Below are 24,612 nucleotides of genomic sequence, written 5' to 3' on the forward strand. Positions count from 1 at the left end.
CCCACAAAAACTTTATACACATATATACACATATTCTCCAAGATGTGCTATGCCATATATTTTTTTCAAATGTGTTTCTGTATTCTGTAATGGGCCATTCCTTTGCTGTGTGTGACCACGGGGATTCACTGCCCAGGCTGGAGCGGGAAGAAGCAACCACAGCAGCTTTGGTACATGTTCACAGACTTTGGTACAACTGACCTTGCCCCTCTCATTTGTTTTCCAGCTCCAAGTCTCCCCTCTCTTTCTGCCCTGGATGGGGGCTTCTCATCTCCAAAGGTGCAGTTTATATACACCAAACAACATGCCTTTCCCATGTGCTTTTGAGAAGGCTGTGAGCCTGGTGAGGAAAAGGCCAGAAGCAGACCCCATGCCTCTGTCAAGGCTCAGACTCCAGTCACAGGCATTTCCCTTTCCCTCTGTCCTACATCACTTTGTTCCTCCCTCCTTCAAAAGGTCTTTGTGTTTTAGAGCGTATCTGAAAGCTCATTGGGTATTCTGTTTACAAAGTTATTTTGCAGAGCTCTAATTACTAATGTATTTAGCATTCTGAGTCTAGAATTCAAGCCTTTTGACGAATTATTAATCACAGAGATGAGAAGCTCAAAAATAACAAAATGAAAAGCTTACTTGTGGCCATAGGCATGTTAATCTTTGTTATTCAGCAGTCATGGTTTTTGACAGGAATACTTACAGAAATCACGCAATAGAAAAGTTTCCACATGAGAACTTATTTTCTGAGCAACACATAGATTAGTAGGAGCCCTCCTGCTTCCCTTAGCTTTGCTTCAGCTTCCCTTCAGCCCATTTTGTTGAAAGAACAAATCAATGTCAACTTACTTTCCCCACTGATCTGGCCTCCTCTAATCTGAAAGTTAGTACTGTGTAGGGAAAAAACAAACAAAACACTTTACATCATATTTTTAAGTAGGAGAGTAGCAAATTTAACAGACTTAAAAAAAACCCAAACAAACAACAACGACGAAAACCAAACAAAAACCCCCACAACAAATCATAAACCCAAAGATCTCAAAAAATAATGTAGGGAACCCTGGTTTTCTTCTTCTCCCCCTTGACACTCAGAGAACATAATCTTTCTGTACATTTTCAGTCACTGTGCTGAGCATCTCCGATCTTAAGAAAATTTTGCTCACTAGCAAAGAAAATTAATGTAAAGAAAGTAATTCCTAAGCCTTAATTATTTCATCTTATTTCACTCACTGGCAAAAGAAAGACGAAAAGAAAGAGAGAAGAGGAGAAAGGAAAGGGGGGAATACGTTAAAGTGCACAGGCCTTTCCAGAAACTTGAAAGACCTATAGGCAATTGCTGTTTAATTACAGTTTCCCAAACTGACTGTTGCACCACACCTTAGGAACATTTCCTCCACCCTGTATTTCCATTAATTGCTTATGAACATGTCAGTTAACAGGATACTAAGCTTTATCTAAATTTCCAGTACAGCACATTGACTCCTCCACAGAGTCTAAGCTTTCTGTCAAAGAAGCAAATCGAATCAGTTTGATACCATTAGTTCTTGATAAATCTGTTTTGTCTGTTTCTTAAAGCCTTATTAGACTCATGAGTGTCTGGTCACTGTTAACCTTTTTGCAAAGACAGAGGGAGGAGGGCTTTGAATGCTTCCTCCCTGGTTTCTACTGTTTTTCTCTCCCATTAATTGATAGCCGGCCTCATTTCGTTGTTCTTTTTTTCATCTAATGTATTTATAGAACCTCTTCCTTCCTTTACCTCTAGTAAATCTCAATGCACTCAGCACTTTAGCCTGGCTGATTTTAAAGCTAAAGGTTTTTGATAGCCTATGAGATTCAACTGCCCTTTTTTCCATTTTTGTATGTCTCCTTTTTATTGAAGATACCATGACACAGTCAAATTACCTTTCATTACCTTCTTACTTGCCTCTGCTTTTCGACAGTTAGCTCTTGTGTCAATACGACCTGGGTTAGTCATGCTCAGATTCATTTACCTGGACACTTTTGTACCATCAGTGAAACTTGGTTTGGTAATTATTCCTAATACAGTTCTCCTGCAACACTGTCTGCTAACTCAGTAGCAGCAGTTTGAGCTGAGAGCACTGCTCAGCCCACCACACATTCTGAATAAGCCTTTAGATAGCTGTTGTTCAAATCCCTACCATAACCATAATTTTACCTGGGAAGCAATGTAATTTGTGACAGTTTTCAATTCTCGCTAAAAGTACAGGCAAATTATGATACTACCTGGAAGTGAAATTTTAGATTTAAGAACTTCGAGTATTATTAAAAGCATATTACAACTGGAGATAATTGTTTCAGTTGAGGACATAACTAGTGCTTTGTGGGTAAACCCCAGACTAATTAGCTGTCTCTGCCAGCTGCAGTTTTCCAACAAGGTACAAATACTATGTATTTTCCGCTAATTTTAGTAATTTGGATTGTTATTGTTCAATGACTGCAAATCATCTGAGCCCTCAGATCCAGACAAACAGTTGGCTACATCCAGCAATACCACCTGCTAATTCCTGTCCTTTCTTCTTTATTACTAACACAAAACCCGTCAAGATGGATAAGATGACCACTATCACCAGACACATATAAAGACTGATAATTTTGTGACAGTAACTTTTATATTCAGGATCGCAGGTGACTGGGGGTAGCTAAACAAACATAATTCAGGAACATATGTTAGTCGTTACTTCATTGCAAACTTCTTTGTGAATATGTGAACTGAAACATATATTTGACGTTCATAGACAGGTAACGGCAGACTCTCAAACATAAAAAAGATAAAAAGCATTTTTGTATATTGCAGATGCCTTATTGCACGTGATGGGACTCAGTTAAGATGGTTTCTGTTATGCCAGTGGTTTGCCCTGTAACCTGTTGTTATATTGTTTCTTTCCACTCTCTGCATTTGATTAAGGGAAAAGGATTATATCTGCGTGTGCATTTGCACAGCACAGGTCTACATCAGACCCTGATCCTAGATAAAAAAATCGTCTCCACAACCATACAAAAATATCCATTCTGTATAGCCATACAATGTTATTGGCCGTTAGCTGATAAACCTATAGCAGCTGCTGTATATATGCAATACACAATATTGCATATACTGGAGAAATCCAGTTCTGTCAACAGTAATACTTAAGCACTGCAGTAAATACATGCTTTATCTCAAGCACCATGCCAGAAAACTGCTTCTATCTGTGATGCGTAGAAAAGCAACAATTACAGTCATTTAAGTGATCTGATACAAGTGTATCTCTGAAGCTAACATATACAGAGATATCATCACCTAAACTATTAGGGCAGTATTGACATTTTCAGGAATTGCTTTCTGAAGATTAAGATGAAACAAAGTTGGGATTGATTTAAGTATTCAAAAGGGTTTTATTCACAAAGGGTTTTACACTGTAGTAACTGTCATTTCTGAAAGTCAGATGGATTTAAATTGATTTGAAATAGAGTTGTTATTTAATTATCCGTCACAATTGCTGTATATGAAACTTCTTGATTACTGTGAGAGGCTCTCTGTGGCAAAAAGGTTACAGCAAAGAGAGACAGAAGTCAACAGATGAGAGGAGGACTGTTAACAGGCTGATGCAGAATGAAGACATACAAGACTAAATCACCACCGAGTGTGGTTTGAAGTTCTTGTGTATTTCCAGATTGGCTAAGGATTAAGAGCTTTATGCAGAAAAAAATAGATTGAATAATTTCTAGGAAACTGAAATAATTTAGACTTCAAAGTGGAGCAGAAAACTTAAAAACATCAAGCAGCGGAAGAAATCATGCTCTTTTAGAGTATCTTAATATTACACCAATTTCAGAAGATGCAGAAGTTTAGACTTTAATGCCCTTCTCAGACCAAAGGGATACAAAAATGCCTTCCTCAGGCTGTACCTCTGTAGAGGCACTGATGCTGCATGCCAAGGGTTCCTGACATCTTTCCACACAGGGGCATCGGTATCATTGGGATCAGGTGAGAAAGTCACCCGTGCCAGCACACCCAAGGGAGCTTTCCTGAAAGGATGGATGTGAAGGGAAGAGGGTGGGAAGGCAGCACTGAGCGTTTGGGGGCTTCTGTCCCCAGATTAATTAATGGGCTCATCAATATTTTCAGTGATGATATAATACCGATTTCTGTAAATATGCTCTAAAAGGCCTCCTAAATTTTGAGCCTCTCAGGGATTTAAATGACAGAAAACGAAATGCTCAGAGTCTGAAGAAACTCTTATGCCACAAAGAGTCCTGGGAAACTCTGGGGCAATGCAGCAAGCTGGTAGGATTTGTGGAATCACAATTCTGTACTTGCTGGCTAAATTTCAGCCTTTGGTGCATCTTCAGGTCATGCAGAAACACTTGCAATTGGTTGCAAATATGTTGACTGAGAGCAGAGCTCCAGAGCACGTGTGACACCAGTTTCTAAACTCACACCTATCTCCATAGTGACTGAATGCCTTGGTGAGAAAAATTAAATTGCTCACAAGTCCATAAAACAGATTGGACATTTATATCAAGTAAATCAAAAGTCTGGTATCTTGCAGACTAGCTCACAGATGGTCAAATCCTACAGGCCAGCTCAGACAAATTACATTTGAAGTCAATGGGAATTTTTCAGAGCCAGGGATTGCAATGTTTAGTTCTGAAGAATAAAATGTATTTCTGGCTATGGAACAAAACTCTGCTAAACTTTAAAGATATACTTTGCCAACTGATAATGTAAACTCAGAGGTCTGAGAAGTACCAAAATGGCTCTGACAGTGTTTGATTCCACAAAACCAGCTCCACAAACTATATGGCTGTGGTTGGTTTTCCTTGAGGCTTTGCTGCCTCCTTCAAGTTTGAGGAGATAAGGAATGATTTGAATTATTCAGCCATCATCAGAAGGAATCCCTAATACATAAGGCCATGGTGTAGCTCCTAGTATTCAGTGTGACGCTTATCCCAGGAAAAAAATACAAAAACAAAACCCAAACCTAACTTGGGCTCCCTTCAGCTATTCCCTATTATAAATGAGGGGACAGGAAAGATGCCACAGCAGGCTGTTTGAAGGAATAAGACATCAGGTTTAACAGTGCTGTAAAGAACAAACTTTGAGATCCTTTTATTTCTTTGTTTAGTTTCTGGAAGGATGTAGAGGGATTGGGCTAAAAAATGGTTTTTTAGGTCAGCACGGTCAGCTTACCTGATTCTGTGAGCTATATAGCAAAAACTTCTACAAGCTTCATTTTCTAAAATCTGAGACACAGGTCTTGGAGAGTGAGGCACTGGAGGTGTTTATGGGTTAAGTTAATTGAAAAGTTTATCCAAACAGTCACTAATAAGAAAATTAGAAAGGCATATTTACCACCCTTCAAATTACCGTAAACAAGATAAAACATTTTCTTTTGACATTTCCAAACAAATACTACCGGACAAATTCAGGTGAGTATTTAGGAAGAACATAAAGCAAACCAAACCTCATATCTAAAACAATTCAAATTTTGGCAAGACTAGTTTCCCTTTGATGACACAGTATTGCTTCAAACACAATGCAGCAGAAGTGTTCCTATTGAAATTCTCCCCTCCCTCCCTCCCGCCCATGGTTTGCAGTGAGCTAAATTACAAGCTAGCAAACTTCAATTTAATTAAAACTATGTTCCACTTTGAGGAAATACTCATTGCAGAAACTGAGATGAACTCAAGTTCTCAGATTTTTAACAAAGCCAAATAAGCTTGATACTTTCCAGAGTTGTTCTGCAAGGGTCAAATTCAACTTTTTTATACCCCCTTAGGTTCATCCATCACAGGTAAAATAATACAGGCTTTTGCAGATCACTCATAAATAAATGGCACAGCTCAGTAAACCTGCATCCCTTATATGCCCTCTGCAGTTTTATGCCTAAATTAAAAAGTCAGAATCTATTTCATACTGTCAAATGGATCTTTAGCAACTGGGATTTGTTTTCATATTGTTGTACCTAGTAAGCATAGAGAATACATGAGCTTTTTCTCTAAATTAAATGAAAAGATTATTGTTTTTGCCCTAAGCAGACACTACAGAACATGCCCAAGAAGATAAATGTAGAAAGCAAAATATAGCAAAAGATTGAGTACTTGTCAAAACCAAATTGAAGGCAGTAGGCAGCAAATTGGATTTTCTTTTACAATAACATGCAGTTCACATTCTGCTACTGTAATGAATATTATAATGTGCGCACTCTAATATAATATCTGGTGATGCATTTCTAGAACTATTTCTCAAAGCTTAAGGATATTCTTGCTATATCATGGCTCAGTACATAGTAATGATAAGTTTGTTCTGTTCGCTGTGTAGCCTTAAGGATATCTTTTTCTGAAGAAAGGAAAATATTAATCTCTAGATTTCTCTTTCAGTTACAGTGATTTAAAGCTATGAAACTCATCAGATCTGGAACAATGACATCACGCTAGCCAGCTCCCAAATGCCTGTGGTTCCTTTGAAAGCCAGCGCAACTATGACAAACAAGCATTCACTCTTCCCCGAAGCTTAGGAAACAACACTGAATCATGTGGCCACAAACCCAGTCTGCAAATTATGAGTCCAAAACAACTCGATTCTTCTAATGTCTTGAACAATCCAAGAGGTGGGTGAAGAGGACACTCATGATCATGAGCGCTGCAGACCCTGTGTTGTGTGCTGCATGGCTCTGCAGCGCTGGGCTGGGGAAAGCAATCTCAGGTGGGCAGGTGACTCTAAGTGATATTTCCAGGAAAGCCACTCCGTGACCCAGGAATTGAACCCCGCTATTCTACATGACACGATAATTTTTACATGTATGAGAGAATCTTTTTTTATTGTTGTCGTAGATGGAAAGAAAAAGATGGAGTGTGCAATGCATATAACATAAAGAAATGGGAGCAGAGAAGTAAAAATCTTTTTATACCAGATATTTAACTTTACTATATATTAAAAAAAAAAAAAAAGAAGTATGGGCAACAAAAGCAATAACGTGAAATGAGACAAGACCATGTGGGTGAGAAGGGATGCTTGGTTGTCATAACAAAGCGATACTTTTCTGAACAATTTAGATCTTCAGGGAACATTTCTTGCTGAATTTAGCTTGAAAATAAGGCAATCAGAAAACATTGATATGCTGAGTCTCAAAGTGATAAAAAAATGTACATGGATGCCAGCCTTGGGGATTACTGTATGTGTTCCATATCAGATAATAACCAAAAACTAGCTGTATATTGTGCTGTGTAAAAGGTATTTAAAATAAGGAACCTAAGGAGCTCTACTAGTACTGTGCAGTCAGTAAGAGCGGTGTTACTGACTTAGTTGAAGGGCACCCACAACACGCTGCTTTAAGAGAAGCAAGCTAATGCAGCAGGACAAAAGATGATCACTTTCAGCAATTTAGTCAGACTGCATATAAAACTTGACTGGAGAACTTATAAATATCCTGTATTTTTTAACTCCTATCAGGGAAGAACAGATTTGATATTTAAGAATATATTAATTTCTGGTACTTATGAAAGGGAAAAAAATTACCTTGACTGCACCTAATCTGTTTGTTTTCCCAAACAAGATCTCATATTTCTTCAACAGAAGCAGGCTGAAGAAGGTAAGATGGCTCAAATCCACTTAAAAATTTGAATTAGTCCAAAACTTGTAATATGTGGGAAATGCTTGTCAAAATAAGCTTAATGTTTTTCTCTTAGAGGAATTTCTGAAGGATTTATTAACACTTTGTGTGATATCCAATGTTTGCTCATGTTTTTGTTCCACATCTTTCTTGACAATACAATTTATTGATTCCTGTGGATTATTCACATCTCGTGTTTAGATTGTCACAAATCTGATGTCTAGGACTTTCCAGTTTCCACGAGTTCCAAGTTTTAGATCAGTTACTTTTTTATAATTACAAGTGATTAGTTACTGCAGACATTATTCCTAGTACTAATCCTAGTACTAATCCTTCTTTGGAGCTAATCTGATGCTGTGTCATTATTTATTTATTAGATATTGATCATAGGATTTATGAAGCACGTGAACCCAATAGGAAGAATGTTTCTTTTAAACAAAGCTAATTTAGCATAAAGATTACAGACAGATGAAATTCCTGGAAAAACATATTGGTTTTGTTCCTTTTTTCCATGTAGATGATTACTGGATTGAATTGTCATTTTCAGTCAAGAACTATGAAATATTATAAAAAATCATTGCCAAATACAAGGAGAGTGGCTATCTCCAGCTGTATTTCTCAGAACACAGTGAGTAATAATGATACACATTTCAGAAAACTGAAGAAAGAAAAGAGAAAAACCCCACATGTCTTGAAAACGTCAAATACACACAAACTTGGAATGTGTTATAGGAAAGTCAAGTCATCTTCCCTTAAAATTTACAGCAGGTTGGCTAAAAAGAGCAAACAGCCAGTAGCTGAATGCAGCACAGAGAAAATGAGAGGCAGCACTGGACCATTGCTGATGCTTTCCAAGGCTTCACAGTGGGATTTCAAAGGAAGGTGGCGAGAACAGCAGCTCATAAGAAATTATAATTGGAAGGTGGCAATTTCCTATTTTCATACTAAGCCTTCTTTTTCAAGGTAACAGTTTTTTGTACATAATGAAAAACAGCTCCTTTAATCTACTGTCTCCACTTTTTTTACTTACATCCTTGCAAATCATATTTGCCTAATTGTAGTTAGTATAGGCTTTCTCTTACTTTTGCCACTAAAGTACTGAGACTTCTGGATGAATCAAATGTTATTAGCAAATTAGGGAATTATTTTAAGTATGGAAAGATTTAGCATAGGAAAAAAATGTAATTTTAAAAGTATAAAAGCTTAAACAGCTACAGAACAACTTCAAGGACTGAAACACCTGTCCTTCTCACAACTGCCATACTAGTTGCTGGTGTTAGGAGAAACTTGAGGTCTCAAAACCCACAGGAGAGTACTAAGGTAAAGTCTAAGCGTTTAAAAATAAATATGTTGATACAGACAGACAATAGAGAATTGTGTATAACTACCCAGACCTCAGTATAAAAATGTTTACTCGTTAGGTGTTATAACTACTTTGTGGTGTAGACTCGCACAGCTAAAGTGCTTTTCTATTACCATTTGAACTGTGGTAAAGTCTGGCTTTTGCAGAGAGCACACAAGCAAGATTTTGCTAATGAACTTCTGAACTCTTTCTAATACAATTTGTCTTACAGGTAACCAGCAAATAAGATGTTTCAGTTTGGTCAGTATTAACAAATTAAAAACCAAAACAGATCAGAAAACTGGAAATACACCTATCCTTTAAGTCCAGTAGGAATGTAATACATTTTTTCCTTATCAATGGGAAATATTGGGGTAAAAAAAAAAACCAACAAACAGATTCCAAACATTTCATGTTTGTTCAAAGACATGACTGAATGCCTTATTTTGAAAAAGGTGCATCAGTAAGAATAAAAAAATAAAAAGATACAGGCATACCAATATAGATCAGAAAAAACTAAAAAGACATTAATTTCTTGGTAGACATAACGGATGTCTGAAATTCCTGCTTTCGTGTTTAAGCAAAGCTGATTTGCTTGTCGTAACTCAATATTAAGCTGTAGATTAGTTGTGCTCTATAATTTATATAATCAGCTTCTGAATTTAACCACATCTATTTGGAAGAGATGGATAAAATATTCCTTTTAGCGCTCAGCAGTTCCAAATTTCTCCAAAGCCTATCGTGATGAATGCCAGCATACTCCTGCCTTAGAAATATGAACCCCAGACTTTGCTGATGAACCTGAAGACTTTCCAAGATATTTGGAGACCACCTACAGAGAATACATGCTTCACCTTGAGTGGAAAAATCTCAGGGAGGCTACCTCAGCATGCAGTAAAAAAACTTCAGGAATTGAGAATTCCGTCCTTTACGAAAGCCGTGGGACCAAAATTGCACACAGAGGTATGAACAAGTGGCACGGAAGCAGGCAGAATTAAATGGACACAGAAACAGCAAAATATTTTGGGCTAAGTTTCATGGCATATAGGCAACTGTGATTATATATACTTACACTAAGATGAATGGGGATAAATAAGTGGACCTGTAAACAATCACTGGTTTAGAGAGTAATTATCACGCTTGTCATATCTGATGGCGTCACAAGAAATCTCTTGAGATTAACATGAGGAAATATTCCATGCACACACAACGCCAACTCTTTCTCTTTATTCCCAGTCAGTTCACATCCTGGCCTGCCATGGGCAGCCCACGTGGGCTGGCTGCTGCCCTCACTCCTGTTGTGCAGGTCAGCCACAGCACCGATCTGTCCATGAGCTAGGGATTACAAGGCTGCTTCTTCCCTCTGTCCCAGTGATCCCAGAGCCACCCCCCTTCACCCAGCTCTGAGGAAAAAGGCAGACCCCAGCTCTATTTCAGGGAGAACTATCATTTAACTGCTCTATTCTGGAAGCCGCTGGTAGCAATCCCAACTTGGCATACGTTGGAAATTATCTATTTGATGTAGCAAATCTCCACATGATATGGCAAGAGATTTGATAAGCTTTTAAATATTTTTAAAACATGGAAGAGAGCTAAGATGACAAAACTCAGGTCTTGCACAGCTCTCCCACCACAACTGCTGAGACGCTATGGCTCTTACCAGAGCTAATAACGTCAGCAGATCTGTAGAGGCACATTGAAGACCTGCTCCTTCCCCTGCAGACTTCCATCTGCAGTTGGAGTGGGCCTAATCAATAACCCTGCAAGAAGCAGAGCGAATTTAATAGGTTCAAAGGACTTTGTTCAAAACTCCTCTTTTTTGTACCAGGATCCCAGCCGAAAGTACCGTGCACGCTTATCACAGTTTTATAAGTTACAGAAGCCTGAGGCAGTTTTTTCCTCCTCCCTTGTCCTCAAATGCAATGAATTCAGCCGCAGGGTTTTGCGGCATCTGATCAATATTTACTTAGCAAGACAATTTTAACAAGAACAAAAATATTCTCTCTCATGCACTGACTTTTTTTTTAAACTTGTCAAGATATCTGTGTGGTTCTGAAGCAAGGCTTAAAGCCTTTAATGAGGAAAGGGATGGAACAGAGAATTTGGAATTGATTCATTCTGAAATGCTCACAGTTGTTCAGACTACAGCTCACACAGAATAGAGTTCATATTTAAAAAACATATTTTCCTTACCAAGCTGTAAAACCATTCACACAGTGTTGAAAATTTATCTCCTGAAATAGATAGCGTATTTAAACTCAACTGCTTCTTTACAAATTGCTTGTGGTAAAAATGTGATGGCAAACTGTTGCAATAGGCTATCAAAATGTCTTCTTTTTTTTGGCATTTTTCTATTAGATCTCCCATATGCACATATCTAGTCCTTCAAATGCAGTCCTGCTAGATAACACTTGTTTAAAGAATATAACCAATCTGTTGCCTATGCTGGGTGGCATAGCAGGATTTTTGTGAAGCTTGTTTTATTCTGAGGAAGGAAGCGTGCATGGGATTTGCACAGAGCCTTATGAAAATAATCTCTGATCACAGTGATAGTAGTTTGGAAAGACAAAATAAGCTTCTTGTCAAAAGCAGTTTTTCTTGATGTTTTAAATATTCTTCATGTCAAAAGAGAGTTAATTATAGGCACATATCATTTAACACTATGAAACTGGATGATAGTAATTTCTACTAGAAAAAAGTTGAGAAGATGTATTTAGTGGTGTTTAGTTATTGAGATTATGAACATAGAAAAATATTGCCTTGAGGTAAACTTTTTCGAATCTTGCAAAATGTTTCTTTCCCTTAATATAAATCAGCTTCAGAAGAATGAAAATACCCTATTTTCACAGTGTCTAATCTTTTTTAAGGGGTAACTGAAATATTATAGATTCTATCCACCACTGATTTTATCCACTACTGTTATTAGAAAAGCAGCCAAGTTTTTAAAAACCAATTTTGTAATTGAGATACTATTTAAAAGGCTAAAGTTTCCCTTACTACACTGAGAAATGAAAATGCAAAACCTTATACTGCTTATAAACAAGCTCTAGGGAATTCACAAAGTCTAGAATGACAGAAATAAATTAAAAAGGAGTAAGTTTGACCTTGTACGTTCCTTCTTTCAATGACTGACCTTGATCTTCCCTTTTGCCCTAGGTTTTTTGGTAGATGTGGATCCAGACAGGCTCACTGAATCAAAATGCCTTGCAATTATTAATTTGTATGATAATTAGCATTTTGGACTCATTATTGAAAAGTATCCACAGTTCAGGGCAAACCACAAGCCTAAACTCCAAACAGGCTTCAACAGTTTTTCAGAAGGATGTCCAGAAGGGTTCCAGAGGAGATACTTATAAATATGTCTTACATACATCAGTGCTATGAACACTTTCCATGCCCTCCGCTCTCCAAATTACATGGACAAGAAAGCAGCTATTTCTGATGCTAATCTTAGAATAAAATTTTGTTTTGTAAAACAAGATATTTCCTAATATTTTAAATGCTTTGCATCTTCTTGAGTTCTGCAGTAGGATATTGCTCAGAAGATAATTGTGGATTCAGGAAAGTAACTTGAGACGTGGCAGGGACTAGACCAAGAGTGAGTGGTAGACCTTTCAGTGATCTGCTGAAAATCAATTATTATTTGTCCAAGGCAGTGTGGGATAGAAAAATCATCTCTGAAGTTTCACTGGACTTTCTCCTACAGCTTCAGGCACCAAATAAGAGGGTTTAGCTTAGAAAATGCCACAAGGTGAACACCGGGGTTGTCCTCCGTGGTAAGGGACTAAAATGTAAAGCTTCGTCCATAGGACTCATCCATTGGAGAAGAAAGTACAAAGAAAGGGGTTAATATATCTTTTAGTGTTCCAAAAAGCTTTAGAAGATAACAACAAAAAAATGGACTGAGAATCAGGAGCCCACTAAGCCTATGCTTAATGAATGATTGCCTCTCTCTTTTACTTCACATAGTTGATCCTCAGTTGCGTTACCAGATCAAGACTTAACGCCCATAAAGACTCCCCAGTTACTACGTTCTGTGAAGTATAAAACCATTCAGGATGTCGAATTTCTACAGAGGTTATTTTCACACAATAAAGACAGACATGTAAAGTACAGCAGGTCACCTAAGCTTCTAACAAACTTCTTTTGGGCATCTGGAATCATTCCCTGAAGACCAGCTTGTTTTAAATGCAAAAAGTGTTCTGCAGAACGGCAGTGGCAGTCTCCACACACACCAAGTTCATGAAGGCACGAAGCACGGAGATGTTATAGGGAAAGTACTGAAAAAACACAAGCACCCAAGACAGAAAGCCTGCATTTCTGTAGGCATGAGAGAAGTGACTATTTAAATTGGAGTTCTCAGGAGCTTGCTCTCCCTAGAGATATATTTCTTGAAGAAATTAGGGATTTGTTGAATCATGTCCTATGCTCTCAGAGTCCTGATAGGTTTTTGTATCTTATTTGTTTAAAATAAACTGTTCTGCTACACTGCTATAACAAATCTCTTTCACAATAAGGGGATTTTTATGCAAGGTCTATTGGAACTGAAATGAAGACTTAAAGTCACAACACAACAAATCATTTTCGTTCCTAGCATTATGTAATTAGAAAGCACATTTCATTTCAGTTAGTTGTCATCCATCTTTTTTCCCCCTTGTTGCCCGGACAAAGCTGAGGATGCAATATAATTGGACACATTAGTAAGTAACTGCTTGAAAATAGACTTCTGGAAAAGCTTTTAGTCCAGATTTTTCTAAAACAATGACTGCCACTGAGAGATAAAATGGGAAAACATTAGAATACAGTACTTTATTATATGGTTTTCAGTCGTGGTGAAAAAGGTAGAAGCCTCTCCTCTTTATTCCCTCTTTTACATAAAACATTCCCAGACAAGTCTGTCCGTTAAAGGTCAGATATTTTTCTAGCCTTGGCCACTTTAAAGTTTGAAGCAAACACTAAGTCTACATTACTGTGTCCATCACAGCAGTAATTCATGCTTACTTCCAGCAAGCTGCATTTAATCTTTCATACTAGAATTTCCCAATCTCTGCTGGTGCCTGCAACACATATTCAAGCAGCCTCGTCCTGCCTGCCCATATGTGGTTACCTCTGGTGAACTCAGACAAAAGGAAAGGGGGTGAGGAAATACAGGTGTCTGGTAGGAGGAAAGCAAATGACAGTTTGAAATTACAACACACAGTTGAAAGCTGGGAACAACCAGGATTAGGAGGTTAAGAGTCTTTGTAAGGTGAATGAGGATGGACAGAAGAGAAAGAGGTGGGGCTTTGGCCCACCCAAGAGGTTTATCTGTAACTTATATCGCAATATCAATACCACAGACGCACCTGCAAATCTTTTTCCTATATCTTTAAAATTTTCAAAGCTTTCCTGTCTATCAGCTCTTCATCCATGAAAAATATGTACTTAAAAATGAGCTTATATGGCTCATCCACAGGTGGACCATTTCTTGCCTTCAATGAGTTACATACAATCTTTTGTAACTTGCATTAAAGAAGATGAGAGTGGTTCCTATTAGACCTTCCCATTATGTTAACAATTTCTGAAATAAGCACTAGAAATACCAGAACGTATACATCCACATAAATGTATCTATCTAAATACTCATGTACCCAGACATATTTACATTTCTTATAAATACAGTTTATTCCTTTCAGGCATGAAAGAGAATGAAGGTGACACTTTCAGAAAATTCAGCCACTGCAGTAAATACTCTGTCATAAGACATGTAGGCACTGAAGTGACATTCAACTGTATTTTAAATGTCTGGGGTTAAAAAACACTAGTTAGTATGTGAAAATACTGCACTTGTCTTGTAGAAATAAGGCTATGATTTCACTATACCCAATTGGTGCTGCTACTACATATTAAGCTATTCTATTTCTTCCAGTAGAAGAAATGTTTTTAATTATTTTTTCCACTTGAGACTTTGAATTTGAAACTTCTTTTGTTCTATACCGTCCCTTCTTTCTCCTTCTCCATCTGCCTGATATACTGAATCAGATAAAAACATTAGTTGATTCATTCTCATTAAGAAATTACCTGCCCCTCTCAGAGATTCCCAGAACAGAAAGACAATAAAACACCAGAACAAAGCAATGGAAAAAGACCAAAGCTAGAATTTTCCCTCTCTTTCTGCCTATTGAGATAAAACATTTATTACAGCTTTGATAGATGACTCTGTGTTTGGGGTAGTCAAAGATTGAAGCTTCTTTCCTGCTATATACACCTACACCTTCAAAGAAAAGACTTAAAGCAAAGCCTAAATAGACAGAATTTTTCTGGGGTAGCATAGGGTCTGACACTTTAGTAAAATCAGGAAAAAGACATTCTAAAAAGGGAAAAAAAGACACCAGAACCAAACCCTATCTTGCAGTTGGATGAAGAAAATAGGATTAGAAGTCCAAACTGGGGGGAGGCTGGCCACAGGTGAGGAACCAGCTGGCTGCCTGCAGCTCTGCAGAAGATTTAGTGAAATAGTGGATCATAAACAGGGGCTAACAATGTTGTACTGATAACTGCAATGGGGAGAGCAAAAACCCATCAGCTTGTGACAGATGAACTGGAAGAGCACATACAAGGTACGGTGTTTCACACTGCGCATTAAGGGAAGTCCAGAGGAAAGCACAGAGAAGGTTTAGAGAAACATGTCCTGGGGAAAAGGAAGGGATGAGTAATGGGAGACAAAGCCTTCAGATACAACTCTTTTTTGTGTCTGTGGTGGGCAGGCTGAGAGGAAGACTTTTACATTGTAGCAAGGAAAGGCATTAGAAGAAACTGTCTAAAGATTACGCGCTAGCCTAGGTTGCATATGTAGTTTATTAAATCGTCACTGTTGGAGATCTTTAATAATAGGTCTGAGCAGGAATTCATAAAATAGGATCTATGCCGCCTGATGCTGTATGACCACAGGCTGAGAAGTACAGGTCTAAGCTGCTGGGTGGAATTCTCCATAAAGGAAAGGGCAGGTGCTGAGCAGGCCCGTGACCTTCTGCATGTAGGTAAGTGACCAGCAGTGTGTAACTGCCTGTAAATACATCTAGGAAACAGAGGCAAACAGCAAACTAAGATAGCTGGACTGGAGAGATATCTATCTCAAACAACATGATTACTGTTGCTGATCCTGCACTGGGACAAAAGGAATGAATTACATCAGCTCTTGAACGGCCTTTTAACCCGGTTTTAACCAGGATTCCATGAGTAAAATTCTCATTTTGCTCTAAAAAGCTGTAAAATTGTAAACGTATTATAATAAAGTAACTATTGAACAATGACTCTATTATAGTTGTATGTCTCCCCCAGATACTAATGTGGCAACTTCCTAACCAAAAACAAAACCAGAAGGGGAAAGGTACTGAAGAAATTGGCTAGAACACAGTGAAAGACCAGAATATGAGGTTATTGCTATTGTTTTTTGTTTGTTTAGAAACACTTCCACCTCCAGCTAAATTGGCCTCTGGCAATGTCTGCACTAAGATTACCACTTGTGCAAACAGTTCTACTTTATTTTTTTGATAAGCTATTAGAGTGGGAGATAACAGTACAGATAGCTTTTGTGTGGGAGAAGCCTCACTCTCAGAATTGAATCTAATTATTTACTTATCTTTCAGTCAGATAATGTTCCGAGAGTTCATACTTGTTTGCAAAAAACGTAATTTGAGTTGTCACCTTGCTTCTATCCTAGAAGTTATTATTTCTAATATTTGGAATCTTTTGCCATGTGTGACTTCTAACCAGAAAGAACCGTATCAGTACAAATACTCCTTACCCTTGGATGCCTCACTCAGGAAAACATCAAAGACCTGTTAAGATCGGAAAATAACCAGAAAGTTCAGATTTGATTTCCTCTTGCTGGAAGAAAGTATCAATATGAGGCCACATTTTAGAGGATATTACAAAGTCAGCATGTCCACCACCCTCAAAAGATACATCAAATATTAAAACTAACAACTGAGAACTGGATGGAAAAAGAATAAAAATAAAATACCCACGACCACAGTCTCTTAATCAGATGTATATAAAACACTACCATTTGAGCTCCTGACTAAATGATTCAGCTGTCAAACTGAAAGATATCAGTACATCTGGAATCTGGCCTCATCTTTTACAGGTCAGCCACAGGATTTATTCTACTTGCTGCTGTGTTATCGTGTTGAACATCTTCTACTCACTAAATATTGGCAAGCTTTGGCTTTGAGAAGTCCCTCTGGAATTTATGCAAACACAACCTTCAGTGGTTTATGGCTCATTTCACTGGGATGGCTAAAATCATCCTGCTGACCCAGAATAACTATTGAGAGATGCTCAAAAAAATGAAGCATTTGAGACTTGTGCTGATACAATTTTACACGCTGACACAATTTTACATCCATTTGACATTATCAAAACCATGTGTTTTCTCTAGCCTGATTGTCTGAATGCTATGCCTTTTTAAAAATAAGTCCCAGTAATAACAATATTAAAAAAATAGAACTAAACTTTAGCAAAGTTATATGTGCCTGAAAGCAGAGTCTGTAGGAAAGTATGTATGTATGTTATGAGTTCATGAGTTCTCTGATTTTTGTCTGTCTTCCGTGTTTCCTGTTTACAAAAGTCACTTCTGCTTAATGCCTGGCAAATACAAGACCTTTCTTGCTGCATCCCACTGAGCCCGCCAGCCTGTATAATGAGCTGCCAAGTAGGTCTAGCACCCTTTTGGAAACATCTTTCCCAAAGAGAGTTTGACAAAGAATTGTGTAGTATAGAGTTTACCAGTTCCTTAAGGGATGAGATATTCTAGTGTTTGCCAAGCCAACCTGAAACTACTCTTTCCCCAAGCACACTTTAATAATGAAGTAAACTCAAGCTCATTGTAATCGAATTCAAAGTAAACAAGTTCTCTTGTGCTTGGAAACAGATGTTATGAAATGAAACAGCAATAGCTACCTGCTGCTTTGGCTTAGCTTCAAGATGTTTTCTTTGGACTGTGAACTGAACTACCAGGATGATCTGCCCAGGTGTCAGAAATGGGTTCCATTCTCAGATAATTTAACTCTTTCAGGCATTCTCTTTCTATGTAAAAGCTGCTGTTTGGAAGCAAAGTCTTCCTCTATCTATCTCCCATCTCCCTGGATCTCAGGAGAGTGAATGCATCTCTAGGGAAGGAGGGTTACTCTGACGCTTTATAATTAAATACAGCAAGAATGTAAGATTTAACCTGTCTACTAATGAATTATCGCTGTTGCACTGGTAGCACTTGATGTGCAAAGGTCTTTTGAATGCCACTTCCTGATGACAGGCCTAGAAAAACTTAATTTTTAGCTGTCCAGTGTTAGACCAGTCATACAATGTACATTTCACTCTGCCCAAGTAGTAACCATTCAGATTTACTGCGTAAAGTCCTCATCAACATGCCCTCTGTTATAGGTTGAGAACCACGTAAAACATATTTACATTAGTGAAAACACTCATAACTAACTATTGAATGAGATGTGAAGACAATGACAAACACTGAGGAAGGTTTGTGTGTGTATTTTCTATAATTACAAAACTTAAAATGTGCCACCCAGGTTGTTTGATTTAACAGAAAATTCTGTCCTTAGTAAGTTAGTATCTTCCTTCTTAGTTTAATAATAATTTATAAACATAAAAACTAGGTAAGAATTTTGTCTTTGCTGGACATATCAGACAGTGTTAGAAATATTCTTGTGGCTGTCTATAATTCCTACCTCAGTGTGGCAAAGACGCATAGTCTAAGTATTAATTTACCTTTGGCTTTAAGAACTCTTTCAACACCAAAGACCTGATTCACCAAGTCTTCAGTTTATAGTTTTGAAATCTAATGAGTTACAAAACTGTTATGCCTTGTACTATAGTTGTCTAATAAACCTACAATCTAGCAAGTATAATGCAATTTAAACTACAATTTAATCTGTCTCTATTAAGCCAGATCATGAATATTTTTATTAGCATCCTGGGTTTCACCCAAGCTGGGGAGTATAGTCTTCTTCCTTCCTAGCTTTTCATGCTTTGCTCACATGAAAACTAAAAGCAGTACAGCAAAAAATAAATACATTGGTAAATAAATACTACTATCCAGTCTCTCTCCTACAGCTTTACCAAGGCTTCCTTCACAAGCCTAAGTATTAGAAAGAAATATCAGCTTTTTTTTTTTTAATTGACTCCCCATCTCTCATCCTAACTTTGATTAAACCCCTTACGTTTCAGAAATAATTGGGGCAATTACTGGGCGAGTTGCAAATATATCCCTGCTGATTTTCTCAAAAGCAACTTGGCATTTAAGAACGAAAAAAAAAACCTTATTTCACAAACAGATGGAAACAAAGGAGAAAATGGATATTCTAGATAAGATGTTCCTTCACACCGTATGCAAATTCCTTCCTGTTGCAGATTAGTCTTGTCTCTGATGCAAAGACTTAGGACAGCTATGCTCTCCTACCATTATCTGTGACCAACTTCAATGTGATTTTGAGCGAATCAGTAACCCAACCACATGTCAAAAACTGTTTCAACACAATTTCTTTGGTGATAGCTTAAGCACCCTGCTGCCCCCCAGCTACAGAAGGCAACTGAATTCCTGTACCACCACCTGGTGTAGTGCTGACACAGCTGCCAGAGCCCTTATTGTAGTGAACTGAAATAAAGAACTGATTTCATTGGGGGGGGGTGGGGGTTGGTAAACAAGAAAAGGAAAAATCTTTCAGCCTGATCAGTGCTACTATGTGTGAAACCACAGCCAAACTTGTCATTTTGGAGAAAACAGAGAAAATAATGCTTATTTCAAAGTAGATCGTAAGGTTCAACTAAACAATATTTGTCAAAGGCTTTCACATCCCCAAGGGTGACAGCTCCTATAGAAGTACACCAGTTTGTGAAGCCATATGCCATAACATCAAAATAGCTTATGCTATAGCACATATACAGCATATGCTGTAGGTATGTTACCCTGCTTGTACAAGTATCACATAGCCACATACAAAGAGCAATGTGCAAGGCTTGGTTGCACAATTCAAAGCCAAGAAAAGGGACAGGTCTGTAGAAAAGAGAAGCTGAGCCCAATTTTTGTCTATGTAGAGCAAAACCTAATAGCCTACATCTGTTGTGCCCAGCTGCAAGAGTTCTCTTTACAAATGCTATTTCTAAATGCTGTGTCCTTACTTCCTGACCTGCCACAGTGAAGGGTTTAAGAAAAAGAAAAGTTTTTTCTTTTTGAATTTAAGGCAGAAATTGTCATTAAAAACAAACAATGAAAAAGCTGTCCCTAAAAACAGTATCTCACCTCCCACCTTCAGGTAATACTTTCCAAAGGCAACGTTTTTCTTAACTCCATGATGGCAGAATGAGCTGCATTTTATCCTGAATTATGTATAACTGTCAATCAAAAGGCTTAAATACTTATTTTTATTTTTGCCTTGGATATAAGAGCCCAAGATATATAAGGTTAAAATCCTTTCTTTCCGAAGCAAGTCCTTCCACTTTTACAGGTAGTTACTTGGGGAAGATGACACTCCTGTTCTGACAGTAAATATTTCAATATGTAGTTAGAATAGAAACATTTTCCCAGAGTAGCCATGTGGCCGTATGCAAGAGTAGCAGACTGGTCACTTAGCACTGAAATGTGGAGAAAGATTCACCTTTCGGTCCCTACTTCAGTTAGTAAAAATCGATTTGAATCCAGGACTCTCACTATTCATATATGTATCTTAACACCGGGAATATAGTTTGACCGTTAGTTTTCTGAACAACAATTTTGCACATCAAAAAGAAGGTTCCTCACTAAAGAAATTATATGCAGAAAATTACCCATTCTAGATCTCTGTAATATTGTGAAATTCCAAAATGTACAGTTCCTACCATGTACCAGCTTATACATGAGATGTTTGTGCTCACTTTCCCTGGTTGGGTGTTTTAGTTCACTCACATCACTTTTTAAAAGCAATCAAACAATTGAGGAAAGGGGAGCAAATGACATGATCCACGAGTAGTTTAGTTGTAGTTTTATTGACCACGTTGAAAATCCAATTCTGTTAGCAAACTTTCTTTTAAAGTATAAAAGCCATGAAAAGAGGCTACTTCTGAAAGGTTAAATCATTAGGGAAGAAAAACTGAAAGTAATGAAATAACTTTAAATGCTGTGGCTTTAAACTATGGAACAGCACTCAATGTGCACAGCACTGGTAGTTTAATGCACTTACAGTACCTCATTGTAGAAAAACCAGCTATGTAATTGCAACCTGAATTCTAGCTCTCAGCATTAGGAAATACATAAGGTTTCACAAAAGGCCTGATTCTATCTTTTTACCTTCTCCGAAGCTTTCAAAAACACCAGTAGGATTTGGAGGTAAACAAGAAATTCAAAATAAGTCTCCAAAAGAGAAAATATGCAGCCCAGAAAAAAACCCAACAATAAACTATGCGTCCCTTCCTCTGAAGGCAGCTGTAGGTTTTTAAATTGTTAATTAACAGTCTGGTGAAGGAATTAACTACCTATAGTTATGATTAAATACAGAACAGAAGGTCAAGCTTGAATCTACCAAATATAATCTAACCTTAATGTTAAAGACATGGCATATTTCTAATATCTCTGTGGAGGTTTTCAATAAAATATAGTAACATTAAAAAAATGCTGTTTTGATCAGCTATGATGCAAGGATATTTTAAATTCTTTTTTGGCTCTTGTTTCAGTCTTTGTGATTTCCCAAAAGGTGTATTATTCAGGGTCATAGCAAAAGGAATGATTTATAGTCTAAATTCTTAATTTTCCAGTTCATTACCAAGTCCTCATTTAATTTAGTACCTTATTTTCCTGTGGCCAATGCATTATCCTTAGTGATTCCAATTTTATATAAGTATACTATAATATCCACAGAACATTAGAAAGAAATAAGTACATGCAATCTTTCTGAAAAACAAATCATTACAAATAACCCACAGTTTCCTGATATATGAAAAGAAAAAAGATGGAAAACACACTTGATAACCATTAATCTACTAGAAAAACATATCTCTCTCTTTCCAGACAATTAAAATTATACATTTGAGGCTTTAAAGACTACTACATAATTTCAAAAACAATCGGAGAACATTAACTTGAAATTTTAAAAATACTTTAGGATATTTTCCATTTTCTGTTTCTTAGAGTTATATTTTAAATAGAAGGAATTATATCTAGACTCACTGTTAGCTTTCTGGATACATTAGCTGTCTTGTAATGTATATCACATTAAACTGTATGAACATGTATTTCAAAGAGAAGGAACTGGTAAAAGAAATTCAAATACCAGCTGGGAAAATTTGACCTTTGGTTAATTTCTTCAGTACAGGGACAGCTCTTTGATGATGATACTATGCCAAGTAATATTAGAAACAAGATTATTATGAACCTAGTTATTCAAGTAACTTGTCTAATTTAATACCAAGTTTCAATGAGTAGCATTGCTCTCCCAAAGAGCAGCCTTCTGGACTTTCATGATATAGTGTAATGTGTGCACGGATGAAGAATGAAGTCCATACTCCAGAGCCCTATTCGCTCACAGATTTGTCCCCAAATCAATCTATAAATTATTATTATTAGTCCTAAAATATTACTGATTTGTAAGACTAGCTGCCTAACAAATACACAAGTAAAAGCCTTCAAAATCAATACATAAAAAGAAAAATATATGCCACGTTTTAATTGCTGTGTTCTCTGATTAGAAAAAGGTAATTACTTATAATATTTTAAGAGATTGTTTAAAAAGCATACAGAGAAAGCAAGACACCAACATAGATGTATCTGGACACAAATATAGTAGAAATGTTGCTAGATTAACAGAAAAGTAACAGATAAGTAAGAGTCCTGCTCTGCTAATACCAGTGACAAGTCTATCAAAGTGAGTATGTAATTAACTCATACCATATTTTCTGGGGAAAGGGGCACTAAAAATTAGGGGGAAAAACCCACGGAGAAAGTCTCTTGGAATCTTGTCTATAAGTTAAAATCACAGGCTAATGTAAGTTATTCATCTCAGCACATGCTGTAGTCACCTATTTTAGCCCAATGAAGAAGATTATGCCTTTTCAAGGATCATCAAGGAATAATTCCCACTCCTGTTGCTTATTATTCTTTATAATGACTCATCATGGACGCAGAATTGAAACCTCAATTCTTCTACAGAAATACAATGCAGAAACTTGCTCCCTTTCTTTCATTTATCCTATACAAGTTCCAGCCAATTGCCTTTGTAAACCTCAGCAGTGGCTAATATGCAGCAATCAGAGAGGAAATTCATGTGGTATGCTGCCTCCAAAACGTACTGAATTATGTTATGATCAATATCTTGACTTCCATCCAGAAAGCGATTAAAACTGAAGGTCAAAGAGCACTGATCTAATATTTTCTCGCTGCAGATATTAATGAACTAATGGAAATACTTTGCACCAGCTTCAGAAGCTGAATGCAGCAGCGATGCATTTTCTTTACAAATTGCATCACTCTAATCTCGTCCTGAGAACAAACAGACCCAAATAACCCTGCAGCAATGAGAAAACTTCACACTCATTTACACATTAAATACAGTACTTAGAGTAGGGCTGCTTTCTTGGCCATTGAAACAAAGCCCACTTCCAACTGCGTTCTGTAAACTGGAGCAGAAGAGAGTTCAGCAGTCCCTATACAGGGCACAAATCCTGTCTCCTTTAGCTCTACAGCTACGTATATACCAAATAAGCAGCCTCGGCACACCCATAACACACAAATGGAGACCACTTTTGGCAATGGATTAACTCAGGAAAGCAAGAACTACTTCCCCTGCTGTGATTTCAGAGGAAGCCAACTCACAGTCACAGGCTGACACACAGTCAAATTCACAGTCAAGCAGGGCAGTTTGCTATCTGCAACTAGCTATGGAGGAGGGTGGTCAGTACTCGTATCCTGTAATTTTTGATAAGTAGCAATGTGTTTAACTTTCTCTCATCACAGAAGTCTGCTTCCCGTACCAGCATTCCTCATTTTTTTAATTTTCATTAAAAAAGGCAGAAAACATTAAAAGTTTCAACAAATTTTCACCTGCTGTTAGTTACCATTATGTTTTTCTCCCTATATTGCCTACACCAGGTCTTTTCACTGAAGAACTGGATCAAGATGACATAACTATAAAATGAACCATCATGTGTGGATATAGTCCGTGATATTTTCTACTGCTACAGTCATGTCAAACGACACAAAGCAAAATGATGATGCCATAGATTAATTGCATAGAATGTAAAAACTATTCGTTAGCTAGAGAATACTTACCACAGCAAAGTATGTTATAGCTAGCAGCTTTTCAACAGGAACATGCACAGAAAACTGATTTAGGACAGCTTCATTTGTTGAAGCATCACTACTTTTTGGTTTTTTAGAGGCAGTCTCATACAGTTGAATTACACTTGAATTAATGAATACACATGCGTTTAAAATTCCTTCTGAATGAATAAAATTGGAAGACAGTCTCTGAAGTAATGTAACATAACCTGCGCTATGATAAATTAAAACATAAATGAATTGTTATTTCTCTGGCTCTAGACACTGCTAAATTAACTACCATCATTACTAAACAGAAGTCTCAGCTGCGATAACTATTATGGGACCCCCATCTGAGGCACCTTCTACATCCTCTCACACATTAC

Source organism: Chroicocephalus ridibundus, chromosome 6, assembly GCF_963924245.1.
Source record: "Chroicocephalus ridibundus chromosome 6, bChrRid1.1, whole genome shotgun sequence".
NCBI lineage: Eukaryota > Metazoa > Chordata > Aves > Charadriiformes > Laridae > Chroicocephalus > Chroicocephalus ridibundus.